We start from the raw sequence: 20,735 nt of genomic DNA, 5'->3' as shown, positions 1-20,735 counted from the left end.
CCCTTGAAGGAGCTAGAGGAGATCATGGAAAAGGTGGCTAAACGAAAAGAAGTGAACGCTCCCAGGCCTCAACTGGTAAGGAGGCCCCCCTACAAGAGATCAGTATCAGGCGGGCCCTCTACTTCTCAGGCCCCGCCTAACCTGACGAGGAGAGAAGCCCCTTCTTCCTCGTGGGCTTCAGCGCCTCAGCCCCCCCCCCCCCCCCCCCCGTAGAGGAGCTCCAGCAGCATCAGCCTCGTTTAGAACAGGGTATTCTGCCTCCAGGAGAGGCCGTTCAGGCCGCTCCTCCAGGAGGAGGTAGAGTGGGAGGCCCCCTACTCCTGCCCAAGCCTTAGGTTGGGGGATGCCTCAGACTACATTGGCAAGCATGGAAGGCTCACGGAGCAGAACCCTGGACAGTATCCGTACTGAAGGAGGGGTACAGGCTACCGTTCTTAACGGAACCCCCGCCTTTAATTCCGGCCAGCCTGTCGGAGTGGCTGGCACCCAAGGACCCGTTGAAGAGGGCGGCTCTTCAAGAAGAGGTGTCCACGATGTTGGAGAAGGGGGCCATGGAGGAGGTCCTGCACCCAGGGCCAGGTTTCTACAGCCGCCTGCTCCTGGTAGAAAAGGCGACGGGGGGGTGGAGACCGGTGATAGACCTGTCAGCTCTCAACAAGTTTGTGCGAAAGACAGATTTCAAAATGGACACTCCGAAGTCGGTCTTGCTGTCCTTGAGGGAGAAAGACTACATGATGACCATAGACCTCAAGGACGCATACTTCCAAATCCCGGTCCATCCCTCAAGTCGGAAGTTTTTCCGGGTGAAATGGGGTACCCAGATCCTGCAATTCAAGACCCTCTGGTTCGGGTTGTCGACAGCTCCCCAGGTATTCATGAAAGTCTTCACGACAGTCTCGGTGTGGGCTCACGAGCGGGGCATTCACCTCATCCGGTACCTGGACGACTGGTTGCTTCTTTCCTCCTCAGAGGACGTTTTGAAGGAGCAGGGTATAAAACTTCTCCAGTTTTGCAAGGGTCTGGGTATCATGATCAACCCAGAAAAATCGAACCTATCTCCCTCCACCAGAATGACCTATTTGGGGATGACACTGGATTCCCTACTAGTGAAAGCTTTTCTGTCAGAGGAGCGGATAAGCAATCTTATGAAGATCCTTCTTCCTTTTCTGTCGGGGCAACCCAGGAGGGCGAAGGACTGGCAAAGGCTAATAGGTCATCTGGTGTCGTTGGAGAAACTGGTTCCCCAGGGGAGACTCAGACTCAGGGCCATCCAATGGAACCTGAAGAACTTCTGGAACCAACTGGACTCGCCCCAGAAATTAATTCCAGTCCTGCCAAGCACAATACCCTCCCTGGAATGGTGGCATTGCCGGTCGAACTCGCTCAAGGGGATGCCCTTTGCGACAGAACCTCCCGAGTTGCTCCTATTCACAGACGCCTCCAACCAGGGATGGGGAGCCCATCTCCTCAACGGGACGGCAAGAGGAACCTGGATGGACGGGGAGAAAGGCCTACACATCAATGTCCTAGAGTTGAAGGCAGTCCAGAAAGCTTGCCTGCACTTCATCGATCTATTAAGGGGAAACACTGTGGCGTTGATGTGTGACAACGCCACAGTGGTAGCGTACATAAAGAAGCAAGGGGGCCTAAAATCAAGGGAGTTGTGCGATCTCGCCCTAGAGATCCTAGATTGGGCGGAAGCGAACCAGATAGTGTTATTGGCAAGGTTCATCCACGGGAAAAAGAACTTCCTAGCCGACGGTCTCAGCAGGATGGGTCAGATAATAGGAACAGAATGGTCCCTCCTCCCAAAAGTAGCCAGGCTCATCATTCAACGGTGGGGTTCCCCGGTGATGGACCTCTTTGCAACCAAGCTGAACGCACAACTCCCCGTGTATTGTTCTCCTGTCCCAGACCCAAAGGCAGCCTTGGAGGATGCCTTTCAGCACAAGTGGGACAACCTAGACGTGTACGCTTTTCCCCCCTTCACGTTGATCAGGCAAGTGCTCAACAGAGTAAGGGCTGCCCGGAACTTAAGGATGACTTTGGTAGCGCCCTGGTGGCCGGAGAGAGAGTGGTTCGCAGACCTAAAAGACCTGACAAACCATCCTCCGTGGCCACTCCCCGACAGGCCAGATCTTCTACAACAGCCACACTTTCTCAGGTTCCAGGACAACCCACAGTCTCTACGCCTTCATGCCTGGAGACTATCGAGTGCCTCCTGAGGAAGGAAGGATATTCGTCAGGAACGGCTAAGAGGATGTCGCGATACCTGAGAAGGTCGTCGGCAGCGGTCTACCAAGCGAAGTGGGCCTCTTTCACGAAGTGGTGCGCTTCGAAGCACATAAAACCCCTCAAAGCCTCAGTCCCAGATATCGCAGACTTTCTAGTATATCTCAGAGACGAGATAGGGATGTCAATCCCAGCTATAAAAGGAGTACGAGCAGCCTTTGGTCAAGTCTTCCTTCTGAAGGGCATCGACCTGGGCTCCTCTAGACACATCTCTATGCTTGTCAGGAGTTTTGAACAGTCCTGCTCCCCTCAAACTGTTAGGGTGCCTCAGTGGGACTTAGCTAGGGTCCTGAAGATGTTAAGTAGCCCCCCCCGTTCGAACCAATGAAGGATATTGTAGACAGGGATCTCACTCTCAAGACAGTCTTTTTGTTGGCCTTGGCCTCTGCGAAAAGGGTAGGTGAGATCCATGGGCTGTCTTATGACGTCTCTCATTCGAAGGGGTGGAAAGAGATCTCTTTCAAGTTCGTCCCTTTGTTCGTGGCGAAAACCCAGAACCCAGCAGTCTGGGATCCTAAATTCGAGGGGTTCTCTCTGCCAGCTATTCCTAGGACTGGGAATCCTGAGGATTTGAGGTTATGCCCTGTCCGTGCCATTAGAAAATACCTTGAGAGGACTGCACATCTCCGGCCAGGCATCAAGAGCCTTTTCGTCTCCACAGGTGTTACAAAGAAGCAGGTTCGAAGAATACCATATCCTTTTGGTTGAGACAAGTTATTGCCAGGGCTTACAAGGAGGAAGGACTAGCCTTGCCAGGTACTCCCAAGCCCCATGACATCAGAGGTCTGAGCACTTCCTTAGCCTTTGAGAAGAACATGGCAGTGGGCCAGATCCTTCGAGCGTGCACCTGGTCGAACCAGTCGACCTTTACTGCCCATTACCTCAAGGATTACTCAAGAAGGTCCTTAGACGGATTCTCCATTGGGACAGTCATCTCCGCGCTCCAAGTGATTTAACCGTAAAGCGCCAGGCACAATCGTGGATAGCAAAACCAGGAGACACAGGTTCGTTCCTTTTCACCCTAATCCCCGTTTCCTATCCCTATCGGAGATAACCACACTTATGTAACCAATGAAGAACACGTCTCTGCAACCTTGTTACTGGACTCAACATCAGAAGATTTTTCAAAGGGTGAGTACTTAGACACTAACGTGAGCTCTTTGTGTAGTTTACCCTACCGTCCGTTTCCCAGTTTGTTTTTTAGAACCTAGTTCATATCTAGGCTTCTTGGCGTCCGCTTTTCTGGGTCTGAAGGTCAGGAAGCCACTCCCACCTCCTAAAGTGTAAGTCTCCTAAGAAAGTAGTTCGAGGTAAGTATTTGTGTTGGAACAAATCAAAAATTTTAAGTAATTTTTATTTTTCAATATTAAACTTAGCCGGTGATCATATAGCTGCAACTCTGTTGCTCGACAGAAAAACCTACGGTCAAAATACGCCAGCGATCGCTATGCAGGTGGGGGTGTACATCAACAGCGCCATCTGTCGAGCAGGTACTTAGTACTCCAAGTCAACAAAGAACCAATTTTCTCTCTGTCGGGCTACCGGCAAGACCTACTAATATGCTGTTACTAACTGGATTTGTTTTCACAACTATTTGGTGAAGTACACTATTCTAGTTTTGAGCTTTCGCTATGCAGGGGTTTTATCTTCATCTCAAAACTTGAACTCGTTTTGGATAGATTTAATTATGGTGACAAAGAGAGTATGGACTCTCTTTCACTTTTAAATGGCCGACCCTTCCCTTAGACGGAAGTGTGTTTAGGTTTTTAGTAATTTTGCTTAACACGTTATAGATCTATATATTTTATATCTCTCCGCCTTTATTAGGCCTCTTCGATTAACTTTCCATTTATTATAAACATATAAAAATAAATTTTTATGTTTTGTTAATATGCGACCTTTCCTGATAGTAGGCGGTCCTAACTTGGAACCGAAGTTAATCAACGTTGAGCCCGTTATATCGTATTTAGCCTTTAAAGAATTTAAAACTTTTTAAATTTAATATGTTATGAAAGAATTTCTTTGATAGTCTTCGTACTGTTTTCAAAGATGAACTAACGTTTAGTTTTTTAGTCTACGCAGTTGTTGACGTTCAGGACGTTCAACATGCGCTCTATCGTTACGATAGAGAGAGAGTGTATCACGGTTTCACTTTGCAGTAAGAGTAAATCGATTCTGACGTTTCGTTCATTCTTTCTTAGCTTAAATGGTTTAAATTCTAAATTAAAGGAACTTTTTATTTGGAAAACCTTTCAGTTTTTTCCTTTAGCCAAATAACATGTTTTTTTGACGATATATAATTGGGCTCTTCTCTCAGGTGCGAAATCAAGAGAGAAAGAGAGAGAGAGATAGAGACGGAGGGAGAGAGAGGAGAAAAAACGTTCCGTTCAAGCGGGTAACGTTGTTCTCGTGTTACTCTCCTCCCTAGTCGCTGTACGGGGAAGAAGGTAAAACGTTTCTAGGGTTTTATTCTTGTCCCCAGGCTATGTGCGGTGAGAGATTGTAAACGTAGTTTATTTGAACTAGTGTTTAGTCTCTTTCCCAGCCACTGAATTCTTTATCTTTATATATGTTTTCTGTTTTTGCTAGTATTAATGAGCTGCATTATACGACTGTTTTCGCAATTACTACCTTTTAATGAAGGGTAGAATTGCGTGTTTCAGGTAGAAATCAGTAAAAGTTTCGATTTCAGTGAAATAAGTGCAAAACAGAAAATCGAAGTGATAAAGTGATATGCGCAAAGTGTTACAGTGTTGCGTCCGAGGGTTCGTCTGTTCGTGCCTGTCGTTCACCTAGTCCGGGACCTCTTGCAAGCTCCCAAGCCCAGGGGAGAAGTAATGTCGAACGACTTATGGGTTCGTCAGGCCTTGATCAACGAACAGACGTTTTTCCCTCCGTGGTTTCGGGCGTATCTACCCAAGATCGCCCCACCCACACAAAGACGAGAGAGCCCATTTATTTCTCGTCTGCGGAAGAGGTTTCTCGTAAGAAACCATGGACCAAGGTCTCGCAGCTTATTAAGCGCAAGTCGGTCCATTCCGCGCAAGTCCAACGGCCCAGTTGTAGCCACTGGGTCAGTGCGGACTCGCTGCAGTCTTCCGACGACTGCTCACCTCCTAAGAGAGGCAAAGCGGTACCGCAACAGGCTGTAACACCGTCTGTTGCCGCACCTGCTACTGTAGACCCTAAGTGGTCTTTGCTACAGTCTATGCAGACTCAGTTAGCTTCCTTTATGCAGGAGTATCGTGCGGAGAAGGTTGACGCTGCACCCGTTAGCCTACAACCAACCACGGTTGTGCGTCCAGTAGACGCTGAGGCTACCTGCTCCCGCACTCCAGCTGTGAGAGTTCCACCACCCATGCGCAGTCGACCCTGCCAGACGCATGTTGACGTTCACCGACGCACGGAACCCTCCGTTGACGTTCGCGTGTTACCACAACAACCTAAGTTGTTTTGTTTTGACGCGGTGCGTCAACCTCCGCATTCTAGAGTTGTTTTGACTGCTCAGTATAGACAGTCAAAGCAGTATCGAGTGAACACTGTATGTCCTATGCACCAGTGCTGTATGTCCTCACGCACCTGTTGTGGTTGACAGTTCATTTGTTGACAGTTCACAGACTGTCAAGCAGTTACATGACGTTGCCTTCTGGTCTGCTACTAATGCACCAGTGAGAGACTCACTGAGATAGCCTAGCTTTTATCGGACAAGGTTCCTGTAGATGAGAAAGTGCTGTTCTCCCTCCTACTGTTATTCCTTTGAGGACTCTGTCATTTGGAGAGGAGCCTTAAGCTGCTTAGCCTCCTATGGACTTTAATTAAATCATGATGATTTTTTTAAGGATCTTCGTCCGGATCTTGTAACTGCTGCTCCTCGTTCGCCTAAACGTCAGAACTTACACTAGGCCTAGCTACTTCGAAGCCGTTGTTGTTAAGCTAGTGCTCTCTCGCTCTCCTAGAGAGCGTTACGTTGGCTAGGCGACTGGTTTTTGCACCAGGAGGAGTTTTAGGGATACAGCCTTTGATTTCCCTTCTTTTAAACTGGCTTATAGAGCGAGAGTCTGATAGGACACGAGAGAAGTTCTCGGCTTGGGAGTTCATGCGCCCTGGCGCCTAGCCAGGAGACGCTCCAAGTTGTTTACAGGTCAACTTCTCAACTTTTGTCGAGCCTTTGAAGTTTTGCTGTACTATTATGTCACACATAACAAGGCTTCCAGGGATGGTAAATGGTTCCGCCTCAGTCGCTAACCCCGTCTGTTGCCACACCTGCTCCCGTAGACCCTAAATGGGCTTTGCTGCAAGACATGCAGTCCAAGCTTGTGTCCTTGATAGAGGACTTAAATGCGGAGAAGAACCTTCTGGCCAACAACCTTCCAACCGGTTGGTTGTGCGCCCTGTTGACGCTGAGGTATCCTACTCGCGTCTGCCAGTTGAGGTGGTTCCTCCACCGATGCGACCCAGTGTGGGTTGCCAGTCGCACGTTGACGTTAAGCGACGCTCGGAGGTGGTTGTTGACGTTCAGTGTGTCACTAGGAAGACGTTCAACAACCAGCAGAGGTGACTTGTTGTGACGCAGTGCGTCAACCTCAGCAACCTGGTAGGGTGTTGACTGCACAACCCAGACAGTCTAGACAGTGTCGGGTTGACGCTGTACTTCCTCGCGCACCCATGGTTGTTGACAGTTCACAGACTGTGCAGCAGTGCCATGATATTGCGTCCGGCTCCGTCACGCTTCCACCAGTGCGACCGGATTCAACGAGTCAGACGTTGCCCACTCCGTTGCCGTTTCCTCATCAGTTTCGGATGAGGAACCCTCTGATGAGGACGTTGCTGAACAAGACGATCAACCCCCAGCCCTGCTATCCATCCAGAAGATGCTGAAGAAGGAACGCTGCCCAGTCAGGCTGTGGATGAGTCTGGTAGGGACACTGTCATCCGTGGATCAATTTGTGTCACTAGGAAGACTACACCTCCGTCCTCTTCTATACCATCTAGCTTTTCACTGGAAAAAGGACAAGACGCTAGAAGCGGTCTCGATCCCGGTTCCCAGAAAGATAAAGTCTTGTCTGACTTGGTGAAAGGACTATATCAACCTTAGAGAGGGTCTTCCCCTGACTGTTCAGACTCCCAACCACGTTCTCTTCTCGGACGCATCGGACGTAGGCTGGGGTGCGACATTAAACGGTAGGGAATGCTCGGGATTATGGAACTCGAGTCAAAGGACAATGCATTTCAACTGCAAGGAGCTACTGGCAGTACGTCTGACCTGGAAAAGCTTCAGGTCTCTCCTTCAAGGCAAAGTGGTGGAGGTGAACTCGGACAACACCACGGCTTTGGCGTACATCTCCAAGCAAGGAGGGACCTACTCTCTGACATTGTACGAGATCGCAAGGGACCTCCTCACCTGGTCAAAAGGTCTAGACATTTCACTAGCAACGAGGTTCATCCAAGGCAACTTGAATGTCATGGCAGATTGTCTCAGTCGGAAGGGACAAATAATTCCAACAGAATGGACCCTCCACAAGGATGTATGCAAGAGACTTTGGGCCACCTGGGGCCAGCCAACCATAGATCTCTTCGCAACCTCGATGACCAAGAGGCTCCCAATATTTTGCTCACCAATCCCGGACCCAGCAGCAGTTCATATAGATGCCTTTCTACTAGATTGGTCACATCTAGATCTATATGCATTCCCTCCGTTCAAGATTGTCAACAAGGTACTGCAGAAGTTCGCCTCTCACGAAGGGACAAGGTTGACGCTAGTTGCTTCCCTCTGGCCCGCGAGAGAATGGCTCACCGAGGTACTTCGATGGCTAGTAGACGTTCCCAGAACACTTCCCCTAAGGGTGGACCTTCTACGTCAGCCACGCGTAAAGAAGGTACACCAAGGCCTCCACGCTCTTCGTCTGACTGCCTTCAGACTATCGAAAGACTCTCGAGAGCTAGAGGCTTTTCGAAGGAGGCAACCAGAGCGATTGCTAGAGCAAGGAGAACATCCACCCTTAGAGTCTACCAATCGAAGTGGGAAATCTTCCGAAACTGGTGCAAGTCAGTATCCGTATCCTCGACCAGTACCTCTGTAACTCAAATAGCTGACTTTCTCTTATATCTGAGGAAAGAACGATCTCTTTCAGCTCCCACTATCAAGGGTTACAGAAGCATGTTTGCATCAGTCTTCCGTCACAGAGGCTTAGATCTTTCCAACAATAAAGATCTACAGGACCTCCTTAAATCTTTTGAGACCACGAAGGAGCGTCGTTTGGTTACACCTGGTTAGAATTTAGACGTGGTACTAAGATTCCTTATGTCAGACAGGTTCGAACCGCTACAATCAGCCTCCCTAAAAGATCTCACCTTTAAGACTCTTTTCCTGATATGCTTAGCCACAGCTAAAAGAGTCACTGAGATTCATGCCTTCAGCAAGAACATCGGATTCTCATCCGAAACGGCTACATGTTCTACAACTTGGTTTTTTAGCCAAACACGAGCTGCCTTCTCGGCCTTGACCAATATCGTTCGATACTCCAAACTTATCGTATGGTTGGAAATGAACTAGAAAGAGTCTTATGTCCTGTAAGAGCTCTTAAGTTCTATTTAAAAACCTTTACGAGGCCCGTCTGAAGCTTTATGGTGTTCAGTTAAGAATCCATCTTTGCCTATGTCAAAGAATGCTTTATCCTATTTTATCAGACTGTTAATACGAGAAGCTCATTCCCATCTGAATGAGGAAGACCAAGCTTTGCTGAAGGTAAGGACACACGAAGTTAGAGCTGTCGCAACTTCCGTGGCCTTTAAACAAAATAGATCTCTGCAAAGTATAATCGATGCAACCTATTGGAAAAGCAAATCAGTGTTCGCGTCTTTTTATCTTAAGAATGTCCAGTCTCTTTACGAGAACTGCTACACTCTGGGACCATTCGTAGCAACGAGTGCAGTAGTGGGTGAGGGCTCAACCACTACAATTCCCTAATTCCATAACCTTTTTAATCTTTCTCTTGAAATGTTTTATTATTGTTTTTGTGTTGTCCGGAAGGCTAAGAAGCCTTTCGCATCCTACTTGATTTGGCGGGTGGTCAAAGTCATTTCTTGAGAAGCGCCTAGATTAGAGGTTTTGATGAGGTCCTGTTGTATGGGTTGCAACCCTTGATACTTCAGATCCTAGGGGTCGCTCAGCATCCTAAGAGGATCGCGAGGCTCCGTAAGGAAGACGTACTTAAAAAGGCAGAGTAATTGTTCAAGTCGACTTCCTTACCAGGTACTTATTTATTTTATGTTTGTTATTTTGAATAACTGCTAAAATGAAATACAAAATACTTAGCTCATAATAATGTAAACATGTAATGCTGGTCTCTACCCACCCCCCTGGGTGTGAATCAGCTATATGATCACCGGCTAAGTTTAATATTGAAAAATGTTATTTTTATTAATAAAATAAATTTTTGAATATACTTACCCGGTGATCATATATTAAAGGACCCTCCCTTCCTCCCCAATAGAGACCCAGTGGACCGAGGAGAAAATTGGTTCTTCGTTGACTTGGAGTACTAAGTACCTGCTCGACAGATGGTGCTGTTGATGTACACCCCCACCTGCATAGCGATCGCTGGCGTATTTTGACCGTAGGTTTTTCTGTCGAGCAACAGAGTTGCAGCTATATGATCACCGGGTAAGTATATTCAAAAATTTATTTTATTAATAAAAATAACATTTTTCCTAACATACTTACCGAGAACTACTTTCGGGTAATGGCCCTCCCTACCTTCCCCGAGTGCCTTTCTGCCCTTGCAGGGACTTTTTGCAACATCCGAGGAACTTACTGACTAACGGGACCCAAGTGGACCTCGACCTAGCTCAAGGCTACCCTCGGGGCACGTTCTCTCACTCCCGGGTTAGCCCTCCATAGAAAACGGGTGTAGGGTATACTACACAAAACTCTGGTCGGTAGAGAGGAGATTACAGGTAACTCCTAAGAAAGTAGTTCTCGGTAAGTATGTTAGGAAAAATAAAAATTACTTGAAATTTTTTATTTTTCTCCTATATATATGGAAACATTCTTAATGTGTATACAGTAGAACCTCCCAATAACGGACTAATAAGGGGGAAGGGGTGTCCAGTACTGCCCTTGATTATCCTTACTTTCCAGGATGCTGATGTACCTATCCATATTATTATTGAAAATGAGAGGATTAAAGTTTGCCCTTTCAAGCAGAAGCCACTGCAATGCTTGAATTGTTTGAAATTTGGACACCCATCTATAGTTTGTAAAAATGAAAAAATTTATAGCGCTTGTTCCAAATCTTACCATGGAGAGTGTACCCTAAAAGCCATGTGCTTCAAATACTGCAATTCTAATAATAACTCCAGTGGTAGGAACGATGAGCTGTATAAGTTGGAAGAAGCTGCCCTCAACAAATCCAGTTTGGAGCATATAAGTGTGGGACATGCAAAAAAACTGCTGAATAAATCTACTGGCTATGCAAAGTTCTTAAAATCATAAGGAAATTTACCACAGGAGACATCAAACCCACCTAGTACTGCCAGTAGTTCCAAGAAAAGAAATACGTCATCTAATAATTAAGTGGTGCATGGTGAGGTAAGCCTATTGCCTTCTGAGGATTTGCCATGGTGTTAAAACTGGGACATTGCCTATCTCTGTACAACCTTTATCCACCCCCCTTTCCAACAGTAGTACTAATCTCTCTCATGCTATGTCCTTGCCTGATTTGATAAAGGTTCCCCTTGAAACCAAGATACCAGGTGCACCTGTAGTGGGGAAGCTGCGCACGCGCAGCAAATTCCACCCAGACAATGGACCTCACTGAGAATGTTGACAATCTTGTGTTGAACATTGATGGACTCAAAATCAGAGAAAATGACATACGCTGACAAAGTTAAGGAAAATAAATCTATGTGTAATTAAATCAATAAATACAACGACTAAAATTATTGAAAGAAAAAACCGATGTCGAACAGACAATTAAAGATATTCCAATACTTAGCCCTAGGTCAACTTCAAGTGGAAATGTTGTTGTAAACTTTACTAACAAAATGATCAGAGAAGAGGCTGAAAACAAAATTCAGACATTGTTTGTCGACACTGAAACGAGAAAAAAATGGAAAATTAAAACCAAAAACAATGATATGCAACGTGTACAATGATGAAGATGAAGTAATAAATGCCTTGATTCAAAGAAATCAATACCTAGACCAAATCCAAAACATAGAAGAGAAGATAAGTGTGGTACTGAAGAAAAATGCTATTGGTGATCCTGAAGTTTGAAAGGCTATTCACGATAATCAGGACAAAGTTATGCTGCGATGGGGTACTTATGACATTCCTGATAGATAGCCCGTCATCACCTGCCACCACTGTCAGAGGTATGGACATCTCGAAATAGATTACAAGTTTAAAACTGATGATAAAATCTGCGGGAAATATTCAGGAACACATTCCACCAAGGAATGTAACTCGCAGATGCCAAAGTGTAATGCACAAACTCAAACAAACCAAATGACCATACAGTAAATTCAAGAGATTGCAAAGCTTTTGAGTTGGAATTGAAAAGACTAGTAGACAATACTGATCATGGATACTAAGGATGTCATAAACTGTGGCTACTTAAATAAAACTATCCAAATTTGAGAATTGATAAACGGGAAATACTTAGACATACTAGCATTGTCTGAAACATGGTTAAATAACTTTGACAAGGCTAAGATCACTGAAATGACCTCCCCCCCCCACACACATAACTTCTTTCACATTCCGAGAGAGGGTAGGTCTTGGGGGCGGGGGTGTTGGACTCTTTATTCATAAAGGTTACTCAAATATCAAAATGTTAAAAAGAACTAGTGTAACAGTCTTTGAATATATAGAGATAAACTTTACGCTAAAACAAAAAAGAAATCCTTTGTAACAGTCTACAAACCTCCAAGAGCAAATACTAGTATCATCTATGAAGAATTCACTGAACTCATTGAGATGATTATCATGGAGGAAAATGAATTAGTTATTTGTGGAGACTTTCATCTTTGGATGGATGACGCTTTAAATCTTGACGGTGTGGTATTTAGTGAGTTATTAGAATCATATCGATTATTGAATAATGTCGACGGTACAACTACTTTAACTGGGCATACGTTGGACCTAGTTTTGAGTGATGGAAGGAATAACATTGTATCTGATATAAATGTTGGAGAGAAGTGTATTATCTGCCCAGTGCACAAACTTATTACATTTAGTCCATCTCTACAGAAACATACAGTAGTAAAGAAAATAAACTTTAGACATAAATCAAATATTTCTCTTACTGTATTTATTGGAGAAGTTATAAAGAAAATAAACATTGCTATCAACATTCCCTGTGATCATGATGACCAACGTCTGTTAGGAGCTAAGTGAGTTAACTGTCTCACGACCACTTATAATAAAGTGAGTAAAAGTGAATATGATACCATGTGCCTACTATAACTGTTGAAGACCAATCTTCTTATCTTGATGGAGAGCCTTTAGTGAAAAAGAGAGAAAAAAGATGTAAAGAAAGAAAGTGGAATCGGTTAAAAACTGAAATTACATGGGTAGAGTACAAAACTGCTTTGCATCAATGCAACTGCCTACTAAGAAGGTAAAACAGTGAATGCTATAAGAGAAAGATCCGCGAAGCAGCAACAGACGTAAATAAGTTATATTGTCTCCTAAGTGGTATCATGGGAAATGTAATTAAGAAAATGCTACCTGATGGATACAGTGACCAGGAACTAGTAAATAATTTTCTAGTATTCTTTAAGAACAAAATTGAAAATATAACCAGGTCATTGGTAAATATTCAACATCAGATTAATGATATAACAGATACACAGATAAAATGAATGAGATTACCAGGAATTAAGCTCATACAGACCTATTTCGAATTTAATCTTTGTTTCAGAAGTGCTAGAATATGTAATTCTTGAACAAATAGTCACTTAGAATTAATAGAAGATTTTTCCAGACAACCAATCTGCTTACGGAAAACTATACTCTACGGAGACAGCCATCTACTCCCCTGTAAATGATGTGTTGGAAATGATGGATGAAAATAAATGTGGTATTTTAATATTACTCGATTTTAGTGCTGCTTTTGATACAGTCGTGCATGAACTGCTACTAAATGATCTACGGTTCATTGGCTTTGAAGATCAAGCTTTCAAATACCTAAAAGATTACTTGGTTGGTAGAAATGACTGTGTGCAAATTGGAAACTCATATTCATCATATGAACCTTTAAACAGAGGTGTACCCCAGGGGAGTCTACTTGGCCCAATCTTATTCTGCATCTATACTATCGGTCTATTGAAAATACTGTACTACAAAGGCATGGTGTGAAGATCAAACTATTTGCGGAGGACACAGTTTTACTTCTCCATAGATGGTATAGACAACACTAATGAAACTCTAAACTGAATCCTTGAAAGTGTTAGATAATGGAGGATTATTAAACAACTAGAATTAAATGAGAACAAAACTGAGTTTATGATGGTGGGAAAGAGAGACACAGAGAAGCGTGGGTGATACTCAAATAAACATAAATAATGACTGTCCTGATATCTAGTAAAGTTCGTGATCTAGGTGTATTCCTTGACTGCATCTTGTCTCTCAATACCCAAATAAATAACGTAGTAAAAACGGCTGGTTATCGTCGAAGAAATATTGCTTTTATAAAAAATTACCTGGGTGAATGTTCCGTAAAGAAACTTGTGATAAACTGTGTGATTGCTAGAATTGACTACTGTAACTCCATTTACTACAATCTACAAAAGTGCAACTTAAAAAATTACAAAACATAATAAACAGAGGAGCAAGACTGAAAAAAGGTGTCCCACCTAGAGGAAAGATCACCCTTGTACTAATTAATCTACATTAGCTGCCTATTAAAATGAGAATTAAATTTAAAATATGCACCTTAACCCACTAAGTTATCAGAACTTGTCATCCAAAATATCTAAGAGAATTGCTACATATTAGAGTAAAAGTTCTCTTGCTTGAGGGTACACTCGAGCACACTCTCCTATCTTATTTCTCTTCCTCTTGTTTTGTTAAAGTTTTTATAGTTTATATAGGAGATATTTATTGTTGTTACTCTTCTTAAAATATTTTATTTTCCTTTTTTCCTTCTCTCACTGAGCTATTTTCCCTGTTGGAGCCCCTGGGCTTATAGCATCCTGCTTTTCCAACTAGGGTTGTAGCTTAGTATTAATGATAATAATAATAATAATAATAATAATAATTATGATAATAATAATAATAATAATAATATTGTGCAGCCAACAAATCGTCGCGACATGAGAATAGTTACAGAGGGTTTCAAACTAGCCTACTGTAGGCTATAGAGCCTTTGAATATGTGGCCCCGTGACCATACAATAGGCTTCCACGAGACATCTGAATAATTGGAGATATTAAGGCTTTCAAGAGGAAACTAAAGTCTTTCTTATTTGGCTAGTGTATTAACAGTGATGATCTAACAGTAAGCGAACAATGCACATTGTGAAATGTTAAATGCTCCTGAATGAACATCGTAAAATGACTATGGAGGTCTGGTAGAGATTAGGGTTCCCCTGCTGTACAGGACCAGTTAAGCAGCCCTTAAAGTAAATAAAGTAAAGTAAAAACTTGGTTAGCTCACCAGCTATTAATCGCAAAAGAGAGAGAGACCTCCATCTCTCTCGCCCCCTTCCATAAGAAACATTGAAGTTATGACATCGAATAAATTTGATGTTTTGTCTGTTGATGTTCCTGATCAAATGGAAGACAGCTTAAATTAGAAATTCAAATTGAGGTCCATCATCCCATTCAACAGTTAGATAAAAAGGACATAAAGAAAAAGGCAAATCTCAAACCCAATATATCAAGACCCTCTCTAAAGAAACCTCTGGGAAGACTTCATCCAAGGTGTCTTCCAAAATTGGAATTGTCGGGGTTTAAGGGCCAAATGTGAAGAACTTAAGCTCCTCATTCATAAGCACTCTCCTATAATTCTATGTCTACAGGAGTTCAAGCTCGATGCTAATACTCCTTGTCCTCGAGAGTATGTTAGCTATAGGACACTATGATCAACGAGCAGCGAGACATGGCGGAAGTCTTACGTATCTTCGTCAAGATGTTCCCCAAATACATTTGTCTTCGTTCACATCTGCCGGCAGCGGTTGTTCAAATGAATATAGGGAGAAAATATACAATTTGCTCTATTCACTTGCCTCAAATGATAACATTTTGTATGATAATCTAATAGAGGTGACTCAACAGCTCCCTCAACCTTTTCTTTTACTCGGAGATTTGAATGGTAGGCTCCTTTATGGGGCGACGTTTTATCAAACACTGTAAAAAAAATGTTTATCTAGGGAATATACAAATTATACTGTAGTCTTAATTTTTATATGTTTGTTTTTATATTCTATGTAAATATTGTGAGCTCTTTATTCCTTGTTTCATGACCCCCTTACTTTGTTTTTACAGAGTAATGGCACCCTGCACCCAGCAGGGATCAGCTTTTAGAGCTCAGTCTTTCAGATTTCGAAATACTAAGAATCCTGCCAATGGCAGAACCCACTGTCAAGGCACTTAGTTTCATCTGCTGATGTAACCAGATGACTGACGCGTCTTTTAGACTGTAGTTGTGGGTTACATATGATATGAAGTTTATTGTGTGATCAGTCTTATCACTGACAGTTGAGTTCCCGTCACGCTTTCTGCCTCTTATCAGGTATTGGTTTATAAAGACTGTAAATACTGTAGTGTGTAACATGGGCAGCTCATAAGTAAATGCAGTGGTTAATTCTCATATTGTTATTAAGTGTATGAAGAAACCATATTCATCACATTAACCCATTTGATTAATGGCTGTCAACCTATAGTGTTAAGGACAACTTTTTGGAGATTAGAGCTATGGGACCTGAAATTACCCCTTTTGATAAGGTATTGGTGATGGTACAGTGGATGCAAGGGTTGATGGGAGAAGTACAAGAGGAAGGCCAAGGTTTGGGTGGATGGATGGAGTGAAGGAAGCTCTGGGTGATAGGAGGATAGATGTGAGAGAGGCAAGAGAGCGTGCTAGAAATAGGAATGAATGGCGAGCGATTGTGACGTAGTTCCGGTAGGCCCTGCTGCTTCCTCCGATGCCTTAGATGACCGCGGAGGTAGCAGCAGTAGGGGATTCAGCATTATGAAGCTTCATCTGTGGTGGATAATGGGGGAGGGTGGGCTGTGGCACCCTAGCAGTACCAGCTGAACTCAGTTGAGTCCCTTGTTAGGCTGGGAGGAACGTAGAGAGTAGAGGTCCCCTTTTTTGTTTTTGTTTCATTTGTTGATGTCGGCTACCCCCCAAAATTGGGGGAAGTGCCTTGGTATATGTATGTATGTACAATGGACAATTTAACGAAATAAGCCCTGCGGTTGGGTATACTTTATCAGTAGGTAGTCGGAGATTTATGTCCAGACCCTGCTGACTTACTGTGTAGATAGCGAACCGCAATGCTGCAGGGTTCTCCTTAGCCTGAAGCTTTCTTATGTACCCTGACTGTAAAGGCTCTGTCTTGATGTGATTGGATATAAAGGTTTACATCATAAACCTGATGGGATAGTACATACATACATATACCAAGGCACTTCCCCCAATTTTGAGGGGTAGCCGACATCAACAAATGAAACAAAACAAAAAAGGGGACCTCTACTTTCTACGTTCCTCCAGCCTAACAAGGGACTCACCCGAGTTCAGCTGGTATACTATTTTATTAAAACAAAAAGGATTATACTATTTTTATATCCTTGATCTCAATTTGGGGCCTTACTGAATAACCAGTTCCTGGGGACTTACCATTTTTATGGGTTTGTTCAACTTGTGAACATTTCTTGTTTTCTCAAATCTTTAATATTTTTAGTCTAGTTAGTGTAGAACGTAAAGTGAAGAGGGACACTAGTTTTTTTTCCCTTACAATATAAATTTTGATATTGAAATGGTAGTTTCACATTCAAGTATTTTTTGTCAACCTTCTTAATTTTTCATTTTGTAATCATTTTTTTTCTTAATCTTTTTCAAAACATTCCCTCCCAGAGGGTGTTCATGTTCCAGCCTTTCATTATTGCTTTTAATGTCGATTTTTTCCTCCCCTAATGTTTGTAATGTTCAATTAACTTTAAATAAAGAAAAATCTTACCCGGAAAGAATATTGCTTGGTTTATTTAGCACTTGGTACGACGTATCAATAATAAGAGAGATGATATAACTCTAGAATGATGTAGGCAATTCTGAGGTTCTAGCTGGGTCCCATTTCCCAGTATAAAATCAACGGGTGGTACCCAGTACCCATTTCTTCTTAACTGTTTACCTTTCACCCAGCTCTCTGGGCATTCCATCGTATTTGCTTTGTGTAGTGAAGGTATATCTGGCCGCAGTCAGCAAACTACTACAACACGAGGGCAATATTATATCATCACTTGTGGAAAATGAAGATGTGGAACTCCTTCATACAGGAGAGTCCACACACTTTCATGTTCAGATAGGTACCCTCTTATGCATTGACCTTTCAGTTGCAAGCTCCATCTGCCTTCTAGATTTTAAATGGAGAACGTTAGATGATTGTCATACTAGTGACCATGCTCCAATCATTATAAATACAAACAATAATTCACCATTACAGAGGTCACCATGATGGAACCTTGACAAGGCGGATTGAAATAGATTTCAGGAGCTAAATGAAATTGAAGGGAATGCAGAACAGTTTGAAAGTGTTGATGATGCCATAGACTTACTGAATGGAACTACATACAGGAGGAGTCAATTCAATTCCCAAAACCACATGTTTATTTAAAAGGCAACCAGTCCCTTCGGGGTCATTAGAACTAACTGTCCATCACAGAGCCACAAGAAGATCTGTAAATTGATTGCGCATATGTCGTACTGAAGAGAATTTAATTATAAACAAGAAATGTAGAGCTCAGTTCCATTGTGCAATGAAAGAAGCTAGGCTCCAGTCTTGGATATTTTTTGTTTCCTCAGTCAACGGTAGAACACCATTGTGGATTTAGGAAAATGCACTCAACGATTGATGCGTTGGTATTACTTGAATCCTCTTTTGTGAAGCCTTTGCTTCCAAACAGCACCATGTAACAGTTTTTTTTTTTTTTTTTACCTCGAAAAGGCCTATGGTAGTAGGTAGTAGGTTGGCCAGGGCACCAGCCACCCATTGAGATACTACCACTAGAGAGTTATGGGCTATTTTGACTGGCCAGACAGTACTACATTGGATCCTCCTCTCTGATCATCATTTGCTTTCCCTTTGCCTACACATACACCGAATAGTCTGGCCTATTCTTTACAGATTCTCCTCTGTCCTCATATACCTAACAACACTTGAGATTACCAAACAGTTCCTTTTCACCCAAGGGGTTAAGTACTGTACTGCGCTGTAATTGTTCAGTGTCTACTTTCCTCTTGGTAAGGGTAGAAGAGACTCTTCAGCTATGGTAAGCAGCTCTTCTAGGAGAGGGACACTCCAAAATCAAACCATTGTTCTCTAGTCTTGGGTAGTGCCATAACTTCTGTACCATGGTCTTCCACTGTCTTGGGTTAGAGTTCTCTTGCTTGAGGGTACACTCGGTCACACTATTCTACCTAATTTCTCTTCCTAATTTATATGGAAATTATTCATTTTAATGTTGCTACTGTTCTTGAAATATTAAATTTTTCCTTGTTTCCTTTCCTCACTGGGCTATTTTCCCTGTTGGGGCCCCTAGGCTTATAGCATCCTGCTTTTCCAACTAGGGTTGTAGTTTAGCAAGTAATAATAATAATAATAATAATAATAATAATAATACTGCATGGAGATATGTGGTTTAATTAAAACCATTCCTAATATGGGATTGAAAGGTATTCATTCAAGCATTTGTTTCTCATAGATTTTTTCAAGTTAAAGTAGGTGAAGTTCTAAAAATGTCAGGAAGAAGGAGTTCCCCAAGGTAGTGTCCTAAGAGTAACCCTGTTTGCATTAGCCATCAATGGAATATCCTCTGTTATTTCCCAAGACATTCACTCGACGCTCTTTGTAGATGATCTCTCCATATCATTTGCTGGAACTAGAATGCCGATGGTTGAGCGAAAACTACAACTCTCAATTGACAATTTTAAATATTAAACTTAGCCGGTGAATATATAATAGCTGACGTCTCGGACGGCTCGACAGAAACACAAAAACTCGCGAGCGATCGCCATGAAGGTTGCGGGTGTGCCCACCAGCGCCAACTATCGGCCAGATACCGCATATACATGTAAACAGCTCCAGTTCTTCTCTGTCGGTCTTGTCGACAAGTTGATTCCATTACTCGCTGTTGACCTGGAGTTTTTTCGTCATTCTTGGTGAAGTACTTCTTTTTGGTTTTGAGCTTTCGCAGTGCAGGTGTTTTTATCTTCAATTAAAACTCTTGAACCCTTTTTTGGATAGATTTTATTGTTGATGACTTTGGATTGTTTTTGGATTTTCTTTGACTTTTCAAAATGGCTGACCCTTCTCCGATTCCTAAATTTCGTAAATGTAATGCTAGGGATTGTAACAAACGTCTTCCAAAGGCCTCTCTCGACCCACATACCGTGTGTTCTAATTGCCCGGGGTAAAACCTGCCAATTAGGAGATCGGTGTGATGAGTGCGTGGTACTTTCGGAATTCGACTGGCTAGAGTTTGATAAGTATTCTCGTAAGCTTGAGAGAGATAGGGTGAGGAGAAGTTCCTCTAGATCATTAGATTTTTCCTCCTCCCATGCCCCTGAACCTAATCCTTCCCCTGTAGTAGTTGTGCCTGAACCTTCTACTAGCACTCATGAACCATCCATGCGGGATATGTTGCTTGCCATTCAAGCGTTGGGCGAGAGAGTTGAGTCTTTGGCAACGGACCGTAATCAACTCATGGCGGATGTGAAAGTGTTAAAGTGTCAGAGTGCCACATTAGAAAATCGTGGGGATAAAGTGATTAGTGCGCAAAGTGTTTTTAGTGTTGCGACCGAGGGTTCGTCTGTTCGTGCTTGTCGTTCTCCTAGTCCGAGACCTCTTGCAAGCTCCCATGCACCAGGGAGAAGTAATGTCGTAGGACTTATGGGGACGAGAGGCTCTAACCAACGAACAGACGTTCCCTCTATGGTTTCGGGCGTGTCTCGTCAAGACCGCCCCTACCATAAGACGAGCGAGGCGGTTTTCTCCTCGTCATCCGAAGGCTTCTCGCGAAAGAAACCTTGGAACAAAGTTTCTAGACCCTTAAAGCGGAAGTCAGTCCCTTCAGGACAAGTCCAGCGTCCTGGCTGTAGCCATTGGGACAGCTCTGACCCTGTGCAGTCATCGGAAGACTGCTCGCCGCCTAAACGAAAGCGTAACACGGGCTTCGAGAGTCTCAGTAAAGGCAATGTTTTGCCGTCACAGACGTTA

At 43.2% G+C, this 20,735-nt stretch overlaps 1 protein-coding gene across 5 annotated transcripts in view; it reads left to right on the top strand.

The window, feature by feature from the left end:
- Window positions 1-20,735, top strand: part of LOC137641359 (zinc finger protein 888-like) — an 82,196-nt gene that overhangs the window by 51,098 nt on the left and 10,363 nt on the right. Inside the window, exon 4 of one of the 5 annotated variants that reach the window (XR_011044505.1) lies at window positions 15,784-17,428. The exons of the other annotated variants lie outside the window; for them this stretch is intronic. The gene's annotated coding sequence lies outside the window, so the exon portion shown is untranslated. Of the gene's footprint in view, window positions 1-15,783; window positions 17,429-20,735 lie in introns of those variants that run through there. 5 annotated transcript variants of the gene reach the window in all.

The sequence above is a fragment of the Palaemon carinicauda genome, chromosome 5, assembly GCF_036898095.1.
Source record: "Palaemon carinicauda isolate YSFRI2023 chromosome 5, ASM3689809v2, whole genome shotgun sequence".
Classification (NCBI taxonomy): Eukaryota; Metazoa; Arthropoda; class Malacostraca; order Decapoda; family Palaemonidae; genus Palaemon; species Palaemon carinicauda.
Note: the sequence above shows the minus strand (reverse complement) of the source record. Positions and strands in the feature narration are given on the sequence as shown.